The sequence below is a fragment of the Aptenodytes patagonicus genome, chromosome 1 (genome assembly GCF_965638725.1).
Source record: "Aptenodytes patagonicus chromosome 1, bAptPat1.pri.cur, whole genome shotgun sequence".
Taxonomy (NCBI): Eukaryota; Metazoa; Chordata; class Aves; order Sphenisciformes; family Spheniscidae; genus Aptenodytes; species Aptenodytes patagonicus.
In genome coordinates this window covers 205,366,956-205,387,929 of record NC_134949.1, presented here as the reverse complement: position 1 = coordinate 205,387,929, position 20,974 = coordinate 205,366,956, and the positions used below count along the sequence as shown (strand labels likewise).

Here is a 20,974-nt window from a genome sequence, read left to right as displayed (position 1 = left end):
TAAAAAAATAAATGGCCTCAAACTATTTCAAAATCCTTATTGCTGGCAAATTAACATGCTTGAAGCCAGAAGCCAACCCAGTTTCCATCATGGTCAGCAGAGACCAGAATTTTCACGGTAAATGTGTTTTGATGGATGCTCTGCTTGACTTTTGTGTCCTATTTTTACAGTCCCAGAATTACAGTGATACCAACTTATCAGTTAAATAATCATAATTATATTACAATTTTATTGTCTACATGTTGTAAACATTACTATTTAATAAACTACCCATTTAATAATTAAACATTGGAAGAGGTTGCCCAAAGAGGCTGTGGAGTCTCCATCCTTTTACAAGTTTGCAAAACCCAACTGGGCAAGCTCTGAGCAACCTGGTTTGAATTTAGTGTTCACCCTACTTTAGGCAAGAGGTTGGACTAGACAGCCTCCAAGTTGCCTTCCAACTGAGGGGATTCTGTAATGCCAAGATCCCAGCAGACTGCTGTAAGCAGCAGTGCATAGGTAAACTCTTTTCAGCATTTCCTTGGACCTAGCTTCCTTGAGCCTAGTTCTTATCTTGTTTAAGCAGCTTTTTGAAACAAGAACTGCTTTACTGGGTTGGAACAAAGTTTCTTTCTCAGTCAGTGGGCATTGAAAGAAGCTTAGGAAAGAATATAATAAAGAAGGGAAAAAATTATCTTTCCCCAAGTAAATTTGAGATGAAAGGTCTTGGGTACAAAGCCTGAGGTCCCAAAAAGAAACCACAATTAATTTGGGGCTGTCAGGTAAGGAATTTGAGGGTTTCTTCTCCTAGGAAGAAACAGAGCTTTAAACAAGCATACTCCCAGATATTTAGCAATTATGATCTAGGTGTTTATCATCTCCAGGCTTCTTGCAATTAATTGCAACTATGAATGAGGGCAGCAATCCTAGAAAACATAAATAGCTCACAAATCAGAAGCCTGTCTGCCTAACTGGCAACCTCAGCCTATGCTCTGCTCAATTTTCTAGACCCACTGGGCAAAGTAAACTTCAAAGGTTCGGTAGCAAATGTTGAGGCCTTTTATGACATTGGCTCATGCTACTTAGGAGGCCATTGCTTTCTGAAACCATAGCCTCCCACAACTAGTCCTCCAGCAACAGACATGTCTGATTTTCCATCAAGAGGGTAAAACAAAGCAGCCACACTTTCTGTAGCTGGCCCATGGCTAGAAGAAAAGTCCCAAACCAGGCAAAGCTAGTACCTTAGATTCACATTTCCCAACAAAAAACATCAGCAGTAATGAAGATGATAATCATATAAAACTTGGAAAAAGCAAAGCTGTTAAGATGCATTACAAAGCAGCAGACAGACTGTCAAAGTACTAGTGAAATATACCCTCTCAACAAACCCAATTCTTTCTACTCAAAGTTCTTACCCTACCATAATTGGGTGATGCAGAATTCATTAAAGACCCTGCTAAAACCATATTGAGATTAGTCCATCACTATAGGAGATGGATGTGTCTGACTGTGGTAAATAGATATCTAGGTGTCACCGCCTTTAGTCTTTCAACATTGAAAGAATTTTCTACAGAAAAGTTTTCTCCTTATTTCAAGGCTGTATGATTTAGGTGGGCAAGAACTAACATCAGAAAGTTCAATGTTCTGCTATTTGAAAAGCCAAATTTGAACTATTTTTCTTTTGGCAGGATCCATACAGGTGAAAATTAGAAGGGAGCACATTCCCAACGCTTACACAAGTCTGCATGCACCACAAGCTCCAAACAGAGGGCAAAAGCTGTTACAGTTACAACACACTGAAAAATAATGGCTATGCTTGTCTTTTCCAGAGATTCACGTTATCAAATGCCAATCGACAGAAAGAATGCTGTATACTTCCTCAATATCTTAATGTCAAGAGTAAATCAGATACTCTGGGTAAAATATACATTTATTTCAAATTTAACACAAGCCATAAATTGTCATGCATGGTTTAAGGACCAGCTGTTTCTACGAGAGAGTATGGTATTCCTTAAGGTCAAAGAAGAAAAACAAACCAAAAAAAACCCCTCCACCTCAACGTTCCTGTTAACAAAGTGTACTAAATACATTTGAAGTTGCTACAACCCATGCTTGACTCAGAGTTGGTAAACTGGTAGGAAAACTTGCCAAGTCTGCCTGGCTTGCCAAGCTCCAGGGGTTTGCAGGGCTCAACTCCAGTACTGCTATGAACAAATGGATCCAAAGTTATTAAACTGCTTTTCTGGCTGGAAAAAAAAAATCTTTTCACTTTAACTATTACCTGGCTGCCAAAAAGCTGGAAAAGCTTATTTGTAACTCAGCTACAAAATACATATTTTTCTCCCAAGGAACAAGAGGTCCAATTTAAACGTAAAGAAATTCAGACCTAAGGCTGAAATCTGGGTTGATATATTGCTGTGCTTTATTATAGCAGATACTGCAAAGATCTGAAACCAGTAGGTACTGTGCACAAAGAAAGTGGAACATGTTGCAAACTGAAAACCAGCCCATGTTTCCTGCCTTGAAGTGTGGCCGCATTCTTTAAATAAGAAACCCCACTGCTGAAGCACTCGATGCCAGCTGTGATGTGGGCACTTCGCCACTAGAGAAGGGGAAAAAAAAGAAAAAAAAAAATCAGACTGCTGCCTCCTTCCAGAGGTCAACAAAAGCCAACAGATGGTAATACTTGGTTAATATTGACTTGAGCTGCAGGCAAGCTGAGGATCTCGACGTAAAACAGTCCCGCACTGCTGTTTTGAGCCACACAGCCCATCCACCTGCCCTAGAATACATTTTGAGAAAAGATCAAGTGTTATTTTCAAAAAATATTCCCACTGGAGCAAGTTGGAAGGCAATTTTAATTGCATTATCGCTTCATACATAATTACCGCAACATTAATGCCTGAAATAGCAGGAACTAATTTATTTAAGTGCTCTAAGGCACTGGGATAGCAAATCATCTATTCTAAACGTGTATATTTATGATGTCTCGATAACAGACAACTTAACGAGTACTAGAAATGTTTTCCCAATTCTGCTAAAGGGCACAGAAAGCTAATGTAGTCAGGGTATCAACAATTGCCACAGGCACCAATTATAGCCAGACTGGATGCCTTTACTATTCAGAAATGAGTTAAATTCTCAAAATATCCTCTGTCAGCGCACACACATTTTGCATGTTCTTACCAAATAGGCTCATTTACACTTTGCCTAATAAAGCAAGTTTGTGTCTCCTGTGCAGTTCATTAATAATGTATCCTGATTAAAAACCTCTCGTTACAGATGTCTCCCTCAATGCTAGGCTCTTATTCCTGCCCAAATGCACACAGCCTTAAAATAATCCCTTCATTAGAGAATGTACAGCACCAATTTTATAACATAGGTAAAGAGCCTTACTAATAAGATTTGACAGGGTAGGCATGGCTGCCTGAGACTCACTTGATTTGCCAAGGAATATTTCCCTTGCTCCTTTTATTCCCCCCACTGTTTATTAACTCTTTGCTGAAAACAGATCAGTATTTTTCAATTGAACAGCATTTGCTCTAGGCCTGTGCACCCCAAACAAGTGCCCATTTAAGCTTAAAAATAATCTCCAATCTTCTCTGCCAGTGTTAACAATTATTTAGTTAGTTATTTAAAGTTTCATGCTGCTTTTGTCTCATTAAAAAGACCCTATGCATTTACTGCAAGGCTTGGTCAGATAAATAGATATCAAAGCAACCGATACAATAGAGATTTCCTGGCTTTAAACACTAATTTATTAAATAAGCCTGAACAGCTGTTATTTCTTCTATTGCTGACTACAGTTTATATTTCAGTATACTAAAGAGCACAGTTTTATCAGCTTCATCTTTCTCTGCTTATAGAAGAGGCACATGCAGAAAATTTGATTTCTTCCTTATACATGTTGTTTCCATGCTCCTCTTCTCTAACCAATCAACTGCTGACATCCTTCCTCCAAAGCACAGGTCACATTCAACAGGAGAGGCAAGCACAGAGCAGAACAGAAGGGAGAGGGGCATGAGGGGCAAGAGGAGCATCACCCTGCAGTTACACAGACTAGCAATTCTTACAATTTAAATCCTCAGAATAATTCTGAAGACTTTAAAATTAAATAAGAATTAGCGAACCTCTTTTTTCTCAGTGGTTACCATTAGATCACAATCATGTTTCTTGCCCCAGGAGTTTTGAGCATTGTGGAAAGATACCACACCTGCAGATGACCATGGACCTAGCCATTAAGACATGAGAATACTGCCTCTTCCAGCAACATTTGGCCCTGATATACTGATTAATCTGTTTAAAAAACCTAACAAAACATAGCAGGCCATGCAAACTCCTTTTCTTCACAGCAGGGTGGTGTTTTTCTTTTTTTGTGTTCCTTGAGCTACATGAACATCTGATCAGTATGCCAAATTATGCATTTAATATTTGTCACTGGTAAAATGAATATGTAGCCCATTAGAACAGATGTAGCAGAGTGCTGTAATCTGGCTTTTTTTTTTTTAACCTTACAAAACCAAGTAGAGAAAGTGCAAGATATTTCTCCAGCTCTTTTGGGGTGAAATATTCCAGGGATTTAATATTTCTCCAGCACACTAATTGCTGCAGAAGCAAGCCTACGATAACGTGATTAGAAATGGCCTGTGCTGCCAAAGGGCAGACGTACTTGCCAGAAGATGTGGTTAAATTTAGCATTTCCTCAGAACATTTCCCTCTTACAAATAGAGCCAGCTCTGTTCTGAATTTATTTTTCATCCTTAAGCTTTCTGGAGTATCAAGAAAGCTGACACTGCTACACTAGAATTGTCTCATCATGTATGTATGTAACACCCTAGAGGTGACAGGACTCACATAGAATCATTACTGACTTTTTAAACATCAGATGAGGAAACAACATGACTCAGGACAGTTCAGTCAAGCCCCATCAGGATGCAGAATTTCAGCACTCCTGCACAGTCAAGGGCATCTGAAACCACAACTAGAACAAGACTATCAAGATGATGATGCTGGGAAGTCACCCATCATTATCATACAAAGCCACTAGAGGATCCCGCTCTGGCTGGAAGTCAGGCTGAGATGGCTGAAAGATGCCAGCTGAGAGGAAACAAGGCAGGAGCTTGTTGCTACATCCTCCTCCCACCCCTGCTTGGGGAGGGAAGTAGGCTCAGCTGCTTGGTTGGCAAGCTGGAAACATCAGGCCAGGCCATTGTCTGCTGCTGAGCCATGGAAACTCATGCTATGAACTCCCAGTACCATCAGCCTTCTTTTACAGAACAAACACTACTCGTAACACTCCTTTCTTTAGCAAAAGGAGAGTAGCTGTAAAGAAAGGTTTCCATTGATGTGGAAGACGTGCTTATGCACACAGCGGCAGTGACTGCAGTGCTGGAGCCAATTCACTAATGTTAACATTTTTGGTTTGGGTTTTTTTTTTTGCCTCCTGGATTTGCCTAATCAACTTCTTTAACTGCCCTTGAGTACTAGCACATCACTGTGGAACTCAGAAGTACAATGTGACTATTAATAGCTTGGCACGTATTAATGAGAATTCAGGGTATCTCCTCAGCATGTAATCACTCCAGACTGGTCTTGATACAACTTTCACAACTGTGTACTTGACCCACATCTCGCATAAAAAGATAAGGACATGCTACTACATGGTTTTAAATGACCTGCTCGCTTTTCTGAAGCTAAGTGGTATCTTTAACCAACAATAAAGTAATAGAAGTGCTTTGGGTTTGTTATTCTTAATTTGTTTTCTAGTGCTGAAATAAATGGCTTAAAAAAAAGACATAAGTTTACCTATTTATATTAATAGGTGAGGAAACATCAACAGTTTCAGGTAACTTATCCATCTGAAGTTTTACTAAACACTTAGAATCCAGTAACAAAAATTATGTCAGAAAGCAAGAAAAAGCAGTATTTGAAATAGAAGATTAGGGAACTGTGGAAAAAAGGATGCTACTACTATTACCCAAGTAAGGGCAATGAAAGGGAAGGAAAGCACAGAAAGGGATACAGAAAAGATCAACAGGCCAGCAAGTCTGGTATTGAACGTACAAACAGAAGGAAAGCCAACAAAACACACACCGCTCCATGAGTGAAGCCTAATAATGCCATGAGTCAACAGTGAGGCTAAACCCTCCAAGGCTCTTCACACCTGGGATGGGATGTGCACTAGGGCTCACTGCAGCCTGAATAAAGCACATCACCGCAGACCTGTAACAACAAAATATTTCAACGCCTCTCATACCAAGACAAGAACATACAGAGACCAGAAGCTTTAACACAAATCTGGCCCCAGAAATTAGCACACAAAATAAAAAAAAAACCCAACATTGCATGCATTTGGGAAGGGGAGAGTAGAAATGTCAAAAAACAGTATCTAAATACCCACATTGGGACCCTGTATCCTTGTGAAGCTGTATCTGTGGGACACTGGTAGAATACACCTGGTCGTACTCAAGCTGGAGCTGGCCTTACTGTAACACCCGTTTTCTGTCACATACATGTATGTACATGCCCTGAAGTGACTAACAAGCAATCTGTTTCTCTGAAGTCATAGTATCCTGTTTTCACATCCAGTTAGCTGAAAGAAAACAAAATCCTAAACCCAGACCCCATTCATGCAGTACCCCAGAATGGCATCACAAGAACACAGGAACACATAGTAAAGATGTCTTTGAACCTAGAAGCGCTAACCCTTTAGGGGTAGAGGTAGATAGAATTGAATTAGAAGGACTGTATAGAATGCTGTAATTCATTAAGAAAATAGTACTACTTTTGCTCTTAAGTTTGCTTCTTCCCATAGCATTGTGAAGTTGGCGGTTTCCATTTAGCCTATATGTAGCTTAATGAAGCAGAGTTCCCAATCCACATACAAATGCATTCACTTATACCTGCATATGGTACAAAGGGCCCTAGGATAAAAAGTGGTAAGGAGATCAATATTCATTCAATGTAGCTAAAATACAGTTGTGCATTCTTATTTCTGAATATGAACCCAGGCAATGTCTTATAGTAATCAAAACTATTTTAAGATTTCCAAGGACCAAATGCATTCCCAGTACTGACTGAATAAAGCTGATGGTGACAGGGACCCTATCACTATTCAGCTCCTATTTTACAGGACATTTCACTTCAATCCTTTCCCTTCTTTCTTTTATTTGCAGAAGTCCCTTATGTTACACTTACAAACGCAGGTTCATAGATTTTGCTTTTCTTGTCACCACATCAAGGAATCCTTCTGCAGAGCTGCTGAATTAAGTGTAATAAGAGCAGTTCTGTAGCAAGGTCATTTTAGGCCTGGAACCACAGTCCCCTCAGGATTCCCTATTATGGCTACATGAACTGCCAGGTTCCCCTTGCAAGTCTGTTTCCCTCCTTCCTCCCTATGAAATAAAATTCAGTCTCTGTAAGCCTTTGCATTAAGCTACGTTTATCCAGGAAGTTTTAAAGTTTTACTGACAGCTTGGAACCCAAGAAAAATAGCAAATTAGCAACACAAACGCCAGACCACTACAGAAACTGCAGCTCATCTTCTGTCATACTGACAAGAGTAAACCGTTACAGCAGTAAACCCAGGAGCAGCCCATGGTTCTCATTACCCACAGCTCTATTAGCATTACAGCAGAGACAATATTCTAGCCCAAAACTACCGGGACACATGATGCAATCTAAAAAGCTCCCTAGTACTTACCTTATATTTGTTCCATTTTTATTTATTAATACAGCCATTTTCTTGGTCAGAGGACAATCTAAAAATAGACAGGATTTACCATTTTCTTTTTACACAGCTGCTTTTAAACATGCTACCCCGTCCCTAAAGGCTCCAAGACTTGTTCACAAAAGGTCTCTCCCCTGCTTTCCTTGCCATTCCTCTCATGTGGAAAATACATGCAATATTGGTAATTTAAGTCTAAATTTACATCTTTACATACTGGCAAAAGCTAAAAGACTTAGATCCTAAACATCCTTTGCCAAACTACACAGCACATTGTAAACACATGCAATCATTTCACTGGTAAATTACTTATTGATGTACTTCTCACTGAAGAAATAACATTTGAACTTCTTTCAGAAAGCGATTAGCTTGCTTTCATTGCAATACATACAAAGAAATTCTTGGTGTGCCTTTACAGCATTCGCTGTATCTTCTGATAAAGCTGTGTACAACGAAAAAATCAAAGTAGCTAGGAAAAAATACCTTAGACAAGAAAAAACTAGAAGTTCATACACAGAAGCAATGCATTCACGCGATTCCTGAATTCAGTCCAAGATTCATTACGTGGCTTTGGGAGGGTATCATACACCCACTACACCAAGCAAGCAGCAGAGACTGCTTCTTTTTATGAATGACTCTCCTTAAAAGGCTGGGTAGTAAAGGAGAGACTATGGCAGACTGACTATGCTACAAACCATTTCTTAGTTTCACAGCATTTTGCAAATGAGTTTTTAACCAGAGCAAGCTAACTCCCACCGTTCACCTGCCTGCTGGGAAAACGCTTCATGACAAATGACCAGCAAATTGCCTCTGAATGCGGGCCAGGGATGTACCTCTGGTTTCTGTAGCTTTTTACCAAGTTCCACAAAACCACAGTAAGACTGAGTGGTTACACACAATGAAAATCTGAGATAGCACCTGAGGCAATGCTCACAGGAATAAGGTCTACAAATGAGGTTTGACCTTAGGCAACGCCCTAAGTAGCAACTCTGAGAATGAAGATGTATTTGTCATCTTCTAAGCAGTGTAGAACAAAAAATTATGAAGAAAAACTAACCACAAGGTCATCTGAAAATTAGGCAAATACATACAAACTGTGAAAATGCTATTTGTACAAGACCGCAAAGCTGTTTCAGAAACAAAGTGAATTTATATTGAGTGGAATTTCCACAAACTAACGACAGTAAAGGGCATGAGTGTTGCTAGCTTTTAATACAGCAGAGACTGGAAAGCAGGGAAATATGCACAGAAAGCATCCATACCATGACTCACTTGATCTGCACAGAACAGCATGACTCTAGCTGCTGTACAAGTCCCTTCTAGTCCTCCAACAGTAGTTGTAGTTCAGAACTAGACTCAAGTGTGAAAAGCACCTAAAGAGTATAAGAGGGGATAAATAGATATTTTCCATTTGCAAGCCAAATGAATGAAATGCAGATGAGATTCGTATTTACTACCTCTTAATGAATTCTTGGGACAGTGAGCTCTTCAGAACACAGCAGAGGCTCCAAAAGACATTCTTCTCTAAGGAAACCATGTAGTATATGAAAATTTGTCCAACCAAATAATCATTATGGTTTTCCCCCTAATGCATTCTCCCCTCATTTCTAGATAGGGACAGCATACCTCTTTAGAAAAGTAGTTCTCCTTGGTGCAGAATGTAGCAATTTAACACCTGAGTTGAGACACATTAAGATCTTTTTAAAAAAAAACAACCAAAAAACAACAGCACAGCACATCGTGTCAATTGAAGGCAGACAGCCATAGATACATAAGGAAATAAAAAGAGTAATCAGCTGTATGGGGAGACTTCTGTTCAAGTCATATGCATTATCGTTCCTTTTCTCCTCAGAAGCATGAAGCAGCCCTCATAAGATCTTGGTTACTGGAGAAAGTGCTCAGCTCTCTGAAGGAGCATCTCAATTCCAGAAACCTTCAAAAAGAACTGCAGATGCTAACTCTGCATAAGAGCATCAGGATAGTCGTACCCATTCAGGTCAATGGCTCATCCCGCCTAGTTGCCTGCCTTTAACCGTGCGTGTATGCCAACACCTAGGGAAGAGAATGAACCAGGCAATTTCCAGGTACTTGCCCAGTATCCTCAAATATCCAGCTTTGTGGATTTTCCAAGTCTCCTGTGTCTTGCCTATGTAGTTACCTGCAACAGCTTTATCTCTTGGTGCTTTTCCTGTTTCTTAAGCCCCTGTAAACATCCTGCAACACCAACATCCTTTGACAAGGAGTTTTACGTAAGGTTGGAAACACCAAGCTCAAGCCTTTACATGAGGCAGAGAGCTGGTGCAGCAGTTGACAGCCTTTACAGTTGGAGCTTGGTTTATTTTTTAGGACCTACCTGACTAGCAAGGGGAAGGAGCATTATGAACAGGACCCCAGTGAGTCAGTAAGGTTGAAGGAATGCCTCTCCTCAAATTTCAACAACTCGACCAGCAATTAATAATTGGTTAATAAGCAATATTGAACACTTTGCTCACAACAGATTTTTACCAGCTCTACCTAGAGAATGGGGCTGGTGACCAATATATTTGAAACAAAATGGCACCCCAGATCACCTACACATGTTTTCAGGCCAGGACGGGGGGGGGGGGGGGGGGGGGGGGGGGGGGAATGCTTGTTCTAAACAATGCTGCTAAGAGGTAAGAGAAGTAGTCTTTTAATCTGGGCATCAAAAGATTTCTTCAGTGGCAAAAGCATTTAAGCTATGAAACGTCTTTCACTGCATATGGCCCACAGCTAGTCTGAAACCTGGCACCCTCACCCCATGCAGTCCTTTAAGCTATCTTGGCAGGGTTAGTACCCTCAAATATCCTCTTATTTTGCCCTATATCCACAACATGAGACCTCACTAATGCTATAAACATAGACCTCATACTTTCCGGCACTTCGAAGTTTTTTAAAACCCCACACAGTTGGTCTACTCAGACCAAGTACAAAGGGCCACAGGACACTCAACCTACTATTCCTCCAGGCGCTAACACTGAGCAGTGTGGACACAAGCCAGTCGACATCTATAAGCCTGGTAGGCAGCTCTCTGGAAGAACTGAAAAACACAGCATAGTTATTGGTCCCTCAAAAGACACCAGAGACCCATCTGGAATTAAACCAGGCAAAACAACCCTCTTACTGCATGTGGCTCTCCCAGCTTCCAGTCACTCAGGAGCACCATCTCAGAAAGAGTCATTTCAACTCCGAATAGGATATCACAACAGACTGAGTTAATGTTCCATTTAAGACTATGTCTTCCATAGTGCAGCACAACAATTAACTCCATTAATTTAAAATGCAGGTTTTAAGTCTGCAGAACAAACTATCCAGACTATCATTTCAGTTTAAATCAGACTTAGAGTGCTCACAGAACATTTGGAACCAATTTAAGTGGATTTACAATCACATCACAGTTAAACCACCGTAACTTCCTTGTGTAGGCAAGCCAGTATGGCAGGCAAGTGAACATTTGTTTGTAGTTTGGATGACTATATGAGGAGAAAGAGGATGTCAGAAATAGCCTTCGCTTCACTGCTTGGGGATTTCAGCACTGAAGGTTGAAAGGTGGGGGAAAAAGCTTATTATTTTGCTTGCACTACTCAAATATTAGAAGAAACCTTAAACCACTTTACATTGGGATCTGTCTCAGTTGCTCAATTCTAACAACCAAGAATGTATCACCACATACAGCCACATCCAACCACTTCTGGGGAAATAGGTCCAGAATTTACATGTTGGATGATCTACCCTTCGTAGCCTAGGTATTTTTCAGGTAAATTATTAAATATAATTAATGCTTTTAACACCAAGCTTTTCCTTTAGTCTTGCTTAATCCCCAGAAACACTATCCAATGTATTTTCACTGCCAGCTCTTCAGATAATTTTAAGATGGCAAAGGGTTACTTGCATCAGTCACCTTGCCATTCAAAGTTTTTTTTTCCCCTGCCAGTGCTGAAAATAACACACAGAGGAAAAGCCCCAGCCTTAGAACTGCCGTATGTACGATACGGCTAATTTCTGGGCTGCAGTAGGCTGGAAGAACCTTGTAAGGGGCTGACTTGCAAAGGTTTGGTCCTCCATGCCTTCAAATCATTCCTGGGGAGCTATTCTCTACCTTGTTTGTCTTCTTAGTATCAGGTTCTAGCATGAACACATATGCCTTTTGCTCAGACACTACAATGTCTTATTTGAAGACTACTGTTTTCTTCTTGAAGGGAAGAGGATTTGGCAAGTTACGAAATATTTTCTGAAGTAAAAGCTACAACAGCTGGATTTTAATCATCTTAATTACCCCACAATCAACATGCCCTCTTTGGGGGTAAAAATATTTTTCATGCTGCTGAAACAGAGCACAAGTTATTTCGACCGTCAGCTGAAATCACCACCCTGCCCCCCGAACTACAGTGCAACCATTTTACATATTTCCAGACTTCAATCTCAGATACCAAGAAACAGACCACATGTGAAAAAACAGGTTACTATATTCTATAAAAGCTTTTACCTTCTGCCCAGTGTTAGAGATGCAACCAGAGATTTAAGGAAGTGGGGAGTTGCCAGGGCTACTGTTGGGTAATTTTTCATAAAACAAAGTGCTTCTCTAAAGAAATCAATTTATATGAATACTTTTGAGCATTGGGAACCCTGAGTTTCCTATGATTAAAAAATGAAGAACAAAGCACCTGGCACAGCAAATAAAGAACATTCATTTTGTACAGCAAGTTCACAGTATGACATACACATGTATACTACTGAACTGTAAAATCAACTCACATTCATTCTTATGGATAAATCTGCAGGTTAAATCATATTTAAAACAAGATACTGTACTCAAAACTGCTGTGTTAGTTTTCCCCAAAAATTAACATTAGAGGAAAAAGAATATTGGTGGTTACACATTTTAGTTACATTCAATGTCAAGGTCTCTCAGACAAGGTATAACATGCAGCCCATGGAGAAGTTGTTTTGCATTGTATTGAAAATTTTAAAACCTTTCAAGTTTATTTCTAATCCAGCACAATGCTTCTCAACACAGCACTAGATTCAGAGTCATAACCAACAACTCCAATGTCTTACAAAGATGACCTGTATGTCTTAAGCACATCCAGTGCTGCAAAATAATTTATACCTTGGCTAGTTTAAAAAAACCCAACACAAGTATGTCACAAAAGTATATTGCAAGCTATTTCTCACAGCTGAGAGTGTTCCTACTTGCCCGTAGCCATCACAGAGGTATTTCTCTTAGCTTGCCCTGTATGCATTGCCATCAGCTTGCCAAAACTATAGATATTACAGGCAAGTTATTAGATTCCAGTGTTCCAAAAAGCCACAGAAGACAGCTGTGTAAAAGCTGAGCGAGTAGCTCATCTTTTCACTATGACATTTTTAGTAATTCCTCCCATACTTATACCAGATTAAGGCAAAACAGAACCCTTGTCAAACTGGTAACACTTGTGAAATGGCAACATACTTGAGACTACAGCGTAGTAATGACTAAGTTATTTACATTTCTGGTATTCTTAAAATAACTCGTTAACTACACACAGCTTAGTTGTTGGTATTTGAAGGCAAAACCAAACCTCACTCATTAAGATCTTCATCTATAGTAGTAGTTAATTAGATTATCTTCCTTGCTATTGAGAATTTTTTTTAATATTAAACTTCTAAAGAGTTACTAACATTGCTACCTTCCTGCCAGCATTAAAATACAAAAGACAGGGAACCAGCAAAGCATCTTCACCTCTGAAAAGGTGTGTTTTTCCCATCCTGGCACCTGTATTGTATAGAACTTCACCTGAGATAAAGGAACCAGCAAAGGGAAGGCACTTGCTCTCTACTATGAAAAATCAGAAGCAGAACATGGACTTCAGATGGGTACTTTCTGAGAACTTTAGGGAAAAAGTCAAAAAGACAATTGAAAAGAATGAGAGGAAAAAAAGATTAACACTTCAAAAGGAAAAGGGCCTTGCGGTTAGCAATGGTTGCTGAAGAGTGCACAGAAGTTTTGGGCTTTTGTTATTGGGGGAGTTGTTTGTTTTTGCTTTGTTTTGTTTTTTAAATAAAACTGACTTATAAGCCTTCTGCAAAGAGTTCTATAGTTTAATAATTTAGCCCATGGATGATGCTTTATTAATGGCATGCATCAGAAGTTATCACCGGAAAACTGGATGGAAGCCCAGATGTCTGGTTTAAGACCATTTTTATTTCCTGCATTTTTGAAACATTGCATGGGGCTTTAGCTGCATGACTCAGATGAACTTAATGAGAGTCATGCAGCTATGCCTGCATATGCTGCTTTGAAAATAGAGAAGTACTGTTTTGGGTTCTGTTTTTCCGAAGCTCTCCCTGGAGTGATTTAAAGCTGGTTTTTCCTCTCAGTCTTTTCTTTAAAGATCAACAATACTTTACATCACTGTGTCTGACACAGATAAATACGAGGTGTCCAAAGCTTTCAGATTTTTCAAAGACTCCAGTACTCAGAGCTTGTGTGGTACCATGAAACCAAACAGTAAACAGCCAGGCAATTAAATTCAGCCAATTGTGGATATGTGCTCAATTTAACTGCAATAGGTTACTTCAAATCAGAACACTACTGTGGGCACTGAGTGGAGTTACAACTTGATATCAACATATGTAATTTATCATGATTGATTACTACTTACTGTAAACCATTTTAATACCCACACATGATCAAACCTAATATAAGTTATTCAGGTTCAAATCAAAACTTCAGTATATACAGTGTATTACACACCACACAAACCTCTACAGGAAAGCCATGCTGTAAATCATAGATTAAGGAAAAAGAGAACTGTATATGAAAATAATTTGTCAGACTTGCTAGATGCCTAGAAGAGATGCGAGCACAGAACTACACATTGTGGATATAGCTGGTCTCTCCTAAAGAACACCTATGAGTAATGTGACAAACCATGCTGCATCCTTTACCTGGGAGCCAGGCATTGCTTTTCATGGCAAAAACCTTTAAGAACACAGATATAATCAAAGTCTAGGAGTAAAACATAGCTATGGCTTCAGTACATTCAGCAGGAAGGGCCAAAGTGTGATTAATGGCACCTAACAAATAGCATGAGCAATACAGCTAGAACCACTGCCCATACAGGTAAAGTTTCAGGACTTTTTTTTAATTTGTTATTGCTTCATAGCCATTTTGCTTTCAGGGCATCAGCCAGTGGATAAATAACTTAATTCATGTTTTGCTGGAATAAGAGTCATTTCAAAGAAACACTAATAGTAGAACTGAAAGCTGTTCCATGCACTAAGTATACGACAGTTGCACAAGACGAAGATACTTTAGAAGAGCCGTAAGAGTCAGTTCACTGTTTATGGAGCCGCTCCTTCAATTGGGAAGAGTGAGACAGAACTAAGATCACTCCAACCATACTGTTAGCTTTTCTGCTCTGACTTTTGAGGGGTAAGAAATGATTGTCATTATAGGCTGAAATTTTCCTACTGTGTCTGGAACTGGACTGATGCCTAAAGCCACAGTTCACTGTTGTTGCCAGCCTGTGCCCAACTGAGAGAAGAGGAGGAAAGGAAGGAAAGGAAAATATAGGGGGTTGAGCCCCCAAGCTGGCATCTAACTCTGCAACGAAGAGCACCAGCCTGCATAGGAGCCAGAAATGCCACACTGAACCTCTACATTGGGAGAGGTAAAAGTTGTCAGCTCACTAAGCAGTACCTTTTCAAGCTAGAGTTTTGCTCTTAAGTAGATCTATTCATTACCTGTAAGAGAATGCTCTCAGCAGAAAATAAAAGTAAGACCCACTTATAGTGAAACTGGATTGTATTTAGTCAGCAGGTACCTCAGTCCATTCCATTTTGTCTAGGCAAAAGCCTTGCTGCAGTGTAGACCCTGGGCTGTTAACGTTTGCCAATGATATCTCTGAATACTTTCTACAATTGGTACTGAAGCTCAATCCACTTGACTTTGAGCAGCAAGAAGGCACCTACAATGATGCTGAAGACAAGGCCTTAAACTTTTATTTAAATATGAATCAAGCCAAGGCCAACCTTTTCTTTTAAAAGGATAGGGAGATTCCACACTTCATACAGAAGTGGGCCATGGGAACAAGATGATCTGAGTCTAGTTCAGATTTGCTATTTCAAAGCAGCAGATCCACTGCTACTCCCCCATCCTTACTGACCCATAGGAGATTTCTGTCTTCTCAGTCATCTCAACGATAAATCAGCCAAGGAGACCTGAATGGTAGAGGTGGAAGTTGGGGCAGAAAAGAATGACGTAAACAACCTTGCTGTAAATTCTGGCCTCTGAGCATAAGTTGCATACACTGTAGATTTTCTTAGGGACAGATCCAAGGAAAGGTTAAGAGGAATTACAGAAAAAAAACTGGCATTGAGGGCAGGTTTTCTTGTGTATACCAGCAGGATGGTCTTTCAACAAGACTTTGCCTTCCAACATGAAATCAATGTCATCTCACTCACATGCATATTTCCTAGAAAAAACAAAATGCAACATCTTCAAGCTGTTGTTGACCTTTTAGAAGTGACAGCAATTTACTTAAACTTTATATTACTACATAAAGCAGATATCAATTCACTGAAGAAATGACCACAAATGACTTGTTGCTGCAAGGGAACTTGTCATTCTAGAGAGAAAGGAAGCAGTGATATGGTTTAATTTTTTACCCTTTCTTTTCAGCAGCATCAAGTGAGAACATTTTACACTCATACCACAAAGGCAATTGATTTGGCTCCATCAGATTCATTTTCCTGAGGCTACAGATATTCTTTTCAGAAGATTTTCTTCATATGACAAAGTTCAGTAAAGAATTAAATCCTTGTTTCAAATGTTGGGAAACAGTCACCACAAATTCAAATACTGAAAATATTAATTGCAATACCCAGGTTCTACTCTATTCCTTTTAAATTTTCATGAGCCACTGATTTCTTTTAAAGATGAGGGATATTGAGAATTATCAAGTCTGACACACTGCAACTATATAGCCTCCTGCTGTACATACAATGGGGATTTCAAAATAGTTTGGAAAACAGGTTTAGGCAAGAGTAATGCAAACAGAAATAGCTCCTCTTTGAGAAATACATCAAGGGTACAAAGGGACATGCGCATCCAAGTGCGTCAGTTCAAAATGCCTGTCAGGAAATAGCTGAAACTCACTGCTCGTTAATAGAATATGTTAAGCTATTAATTCTCAGATGGAACTGTACTGGACTTCCAGTTGTTTAAAATACTAAAGAGAAACCTAGAAGTCTGTTTTCATTTTGGTACTACTGCAATTTTATCCTTTTTTTTTTTCCTCTACTCCTCTTCCCCAAAAGAATGGAACAGCTGTGACTGACAACTTTTATAAAGGTACCCTTTCTGCTTTACAGCAGACAGTAAACATTTTTATGAATGGTATAGCAAGACACCTTCAGGTGGTGCATATGTAAACATGCACATTCAGTTTAGAAGGAAGCCTTACATGGACTGGAAGGAAAAAACCTACAAGTGCTGCAGAACATGCGCATTTCTAAGAAAATGCCTTAAAGCCTCTAATTCTTCTCTCATTTAATCGCAATTAGTCTCAGACGATGTAGCAGAGAGCACTTGAGCAATGCTGATATTACCCCGAATGATTTTTTGTGGATGGAACTTCCTAGAACAGTTTGGCAAAAACCAGGTAATTAATGATTTTCGAGAACATATTCAAACAAAAACTTGGAATCTAAAAAGATGCCTTTACTTTCTATACTAAGTGGTTTTCTGCTGATATAACTGATCAGTTAGAATACTTTTTGTCTACTGCTACAAACCCAATGAATTGAACGTGAAATCCTGTAAGAAGATACATTACCACTCCTCTTACTGATATCAAAGCACAATTGCAACTAAAACAGCTTTTCTAAAACAAACATGATTTCACACAGTTTCTACAGCATGTAAAAGTTTACTTTTTCTTCTGCTACTATTTTTCAAAGCTGAAAGACTCAGTGGTGAGTCAGAGCTGTGGAATTAAAAGGGATTCTGTATTTTACTGTCTAAGCAGTGATTCAAGGAAAAAAGATTTAAGGAGGACTATCCTCAGTATGGTGTTGCAGCTCCCAGCACAGGAACCAGACACGTAACAGTGCTGGCTTGGAATGAGCCTATGTCTTCCAAGAGGTGACACTGCTGCAGGACTCAGGCACCCGGTGGAGGAAACTACCAACCCTCAAAATTTACACCAGCTCCACAAGTGCTGACAAGAGTTGACAATATTTTTTTTAAATTTTATTTTTACAACGACACCTCAAAAGATTGTTCTCCGTACCAAACTCCACAAGACAAGGCCAGGAGAACTTCATATTTGCAATGGAACCAGGAGCTATTTAAATGCAATGCAAAAGCCATTTTTTTAGGGTATCATTCTTCGTATACCATTAAGCAGGCAGTCATCTGCCAAAATTGCTTTTTGGAACAAGGTACATACTCACTGCAGGAGTTTACTATGACTGATGCCAGTAGGTGGGGAAAATAACTGAAGCCAGGCAGGTGAAGGTTCTGTTTCTCCCCATTTACTAGAATTATATAGTAATTACTTCTGTTCCAACAGAAGAGAGCAGCCATTTCCTGCCCAGAGTGGCTTCCAGCTATACCTCCAAATGGAGAAATATGATAAATAAAGTTTCATTGATCTTCATTATTTTTAAACGTGACAGTAGATGTGGGAGTATTGCTAGATTTTCTATTATAGAAGTGTATGCAGCAGCGACTTTCCTTGCAAATGAGAAATTTAACCAAGTGCCTGAGCACAACCCCAAGTGCCTGAGCACAACCCCAAGTGCCTGAGCACAACCCCAAGTGCCTGAGCACAACCCCAAGTGGAGTTTATTGTACCCATTATTATGTACCCAAGCATTTGTATCACTTACTGCTGCTTTGGGGCTGCAATAAAAACCTGTAGATTTGCTTCTTCGTAAGAAAGGAATAACAAATTTAGTGATGAATCTCAAGTGAATACCAGTGTGGTTAGAGGAAGCATTAGGAACTTCTCATGAGCATGATTCCCCACCGACACACCAGTAAAATAAGTAGGAAGACAGACTCAGACAACACAACCAAAAAAAATGCCACCCAAAAAACCCCCATCAGTCACCAACACTCAGATTACAATACAGTCAGCTACACAAAGAGTGACAGGCAACAGCCAGAGGAATTGTGTTGAGTTTCTGAAAAGCAGAGCTCTCAGGAGACCACCATTTACTGATGTGACAACCTGCTCTACAGAGAATGAAGTCAAACTCGGGGGGGGGGGGGGGGGGGGGGGGGGGGGCGGGGAAATCAAGCTTCTGGGCAGATACACCTTCATGCTCATGAGTAGTTCTCGCTGAGTGTAGCTATCCTGACAGTAAGCAGAAGCAAGCCACAGAAATGTAATTCATTAGAAACCATGTAGGTACCAGCAATATATTTGAGTATCAACATCAGCATGCTAAAAGTTGCATTATTTTGTGTATTACCATTTTTAAAATGCAAACAAGGTAATGACTTCATTGCTGAAGAGACAACAGACCTCCTCAGGGAGAGAGATAAGTTAAAAGGGGAGAGCTTTGTGCCTATCCAAATACCACCTCCCCCCCAACCAAAGTGGGCTTTACAAACCCCATGGAGACCCTTCACAGACCACCAGCATACACTCCCCTTTCTTCTCCAAGCCCAAGAATGGAGGGCTTGCCAGCCTTACTTGTAGTTTTTTTATGTTGCCAAAAGCCAAATAGATTTCCAATCCTAGTCCATATTTTAGAATGTTCTAGCTTTTCTCTCATGCCTTCCCTAGAACGCTTTCTTAGCAATATCAGGCAACTTGAAGAGAACAGTAATTCTCACGTGTCGCATCCCTTGAAGCACTATCCTGGTTTTAGGTAACATACTCCTGCTTCTTCCCCTAGATTTACTGCTCTCACCTTCTTCAACTCAGCATAAATTAGGAACTGCTTGAAAAATTGCTTTCCAGAGAAGCAAAGTCTGCCAGGACTTTCACTGCTATCATTTTATCACTCCTCCATTGCAGGAATACCTTGTATTTTAGCACAAGCCAGCTCCTCCTTGCTGCCCAGATGGCCTAATGCATATTCTTAAAGATCCCCCCCCAAATACCACAAATCACACACCACAAAATCCAGTAATTGTGCATACATTCTGTTAAAATTATGGTCTCCAATGTATTCTCAGTTTTTGAGAGATCATAGCTTCTTTGTGCATATGAACAACATGTGACCGACATAGGGAAAGGGTTTTTTGTTCAGATGCGCCTTGGGGATCACTACCACTTCTCAACTTCCTTCCCTTTTCCCCAGCTCTACATTTGAGATGTCTTTGAGTAACAGATACCCAGACAGCCCAAAAGGGAAAAATTGGTTGATTATAAGTCCCCAAGCAGTTATGCCATGAGATTACTAGGGATATCATGAACACCAATTCATGCCCTTCACCTGCTCTACCTCAAAAATTTTTTGTCTCTTCTGCAGATGCACAAGCAAAAGCTCCCACCTTAGCTTACTAAAATAACATGCACACTTAAGTCTGACAAAAGTCTACGCTGCTATTGGAAGAGCCAGCCCTACCTCTCGTCCAAGAACTCCTGTGTGCACCAGGAACATGATCTGGCTGAACTCTAACCTTAAAGAGCTCATCCTGCAGCTGTGCAAACACTAGTGCTTTGGCAAGGAAGGGGGAAAAGAACATGCTCCTACAGAGAAATGAAGATCAGACTGCCCTTTTTAATGGCAGTGTGCATTTATGTTGGATTAAAGCACAGCCCAGTTGTGGATTCAAGTGATGGTGAAAGCACAGGCCAGCGATAGATATAGCAACATGCATTAGGCAGTTGGAGGGACTTGGACTTTCTAAGGGAAGTGGCACCTTGAAGGCAAGCACTGCACAAAGCTCCCAGTGCAGAAAGCTGCTGGACCCACCACCACAGCATGGCGTGGTGCCACCAAGGCAGACTGCAGCAGGCAAACAAGGATTAATGATGTCACTATGGAAGTCACATCTTGAAATTTCCTGGATTTTATGCATTTACATATTCAATCACCACACTAAAAAAAAAAGAAAAACAGGGGAAGTTAAGCAACTCAATAGTCTATCCCTATCTTGTCCATGAAGCAGGATATATTAATAGGCATAAACACATTTCCAAGTAGTACAAAACCACATGTCATTTTTAATGCTAATGAATGCCAGCTGACACAAAGCACAGGCTGACTGTCATACTGCTTAGCTGCTCCAGACACCTGTCA

The 20,974-nt window shown here is 40.0% G+C and overlaps 1 protein-coding gene across 5 annotated transcripts in view; it reads right to left on the bottom strand.

Moving 5' to 3' along the window:
• ATP8A2 (ATPase phospholipid transporting 8A2) overlaps positions 1-20,974 on the bottom strand; it is a 339,748-nt gene that overhangs the window by 111,372 nt on the left and 207,402 nt on the right. The gene's annotated exons all lie outside the window — the stretch shown is intronic.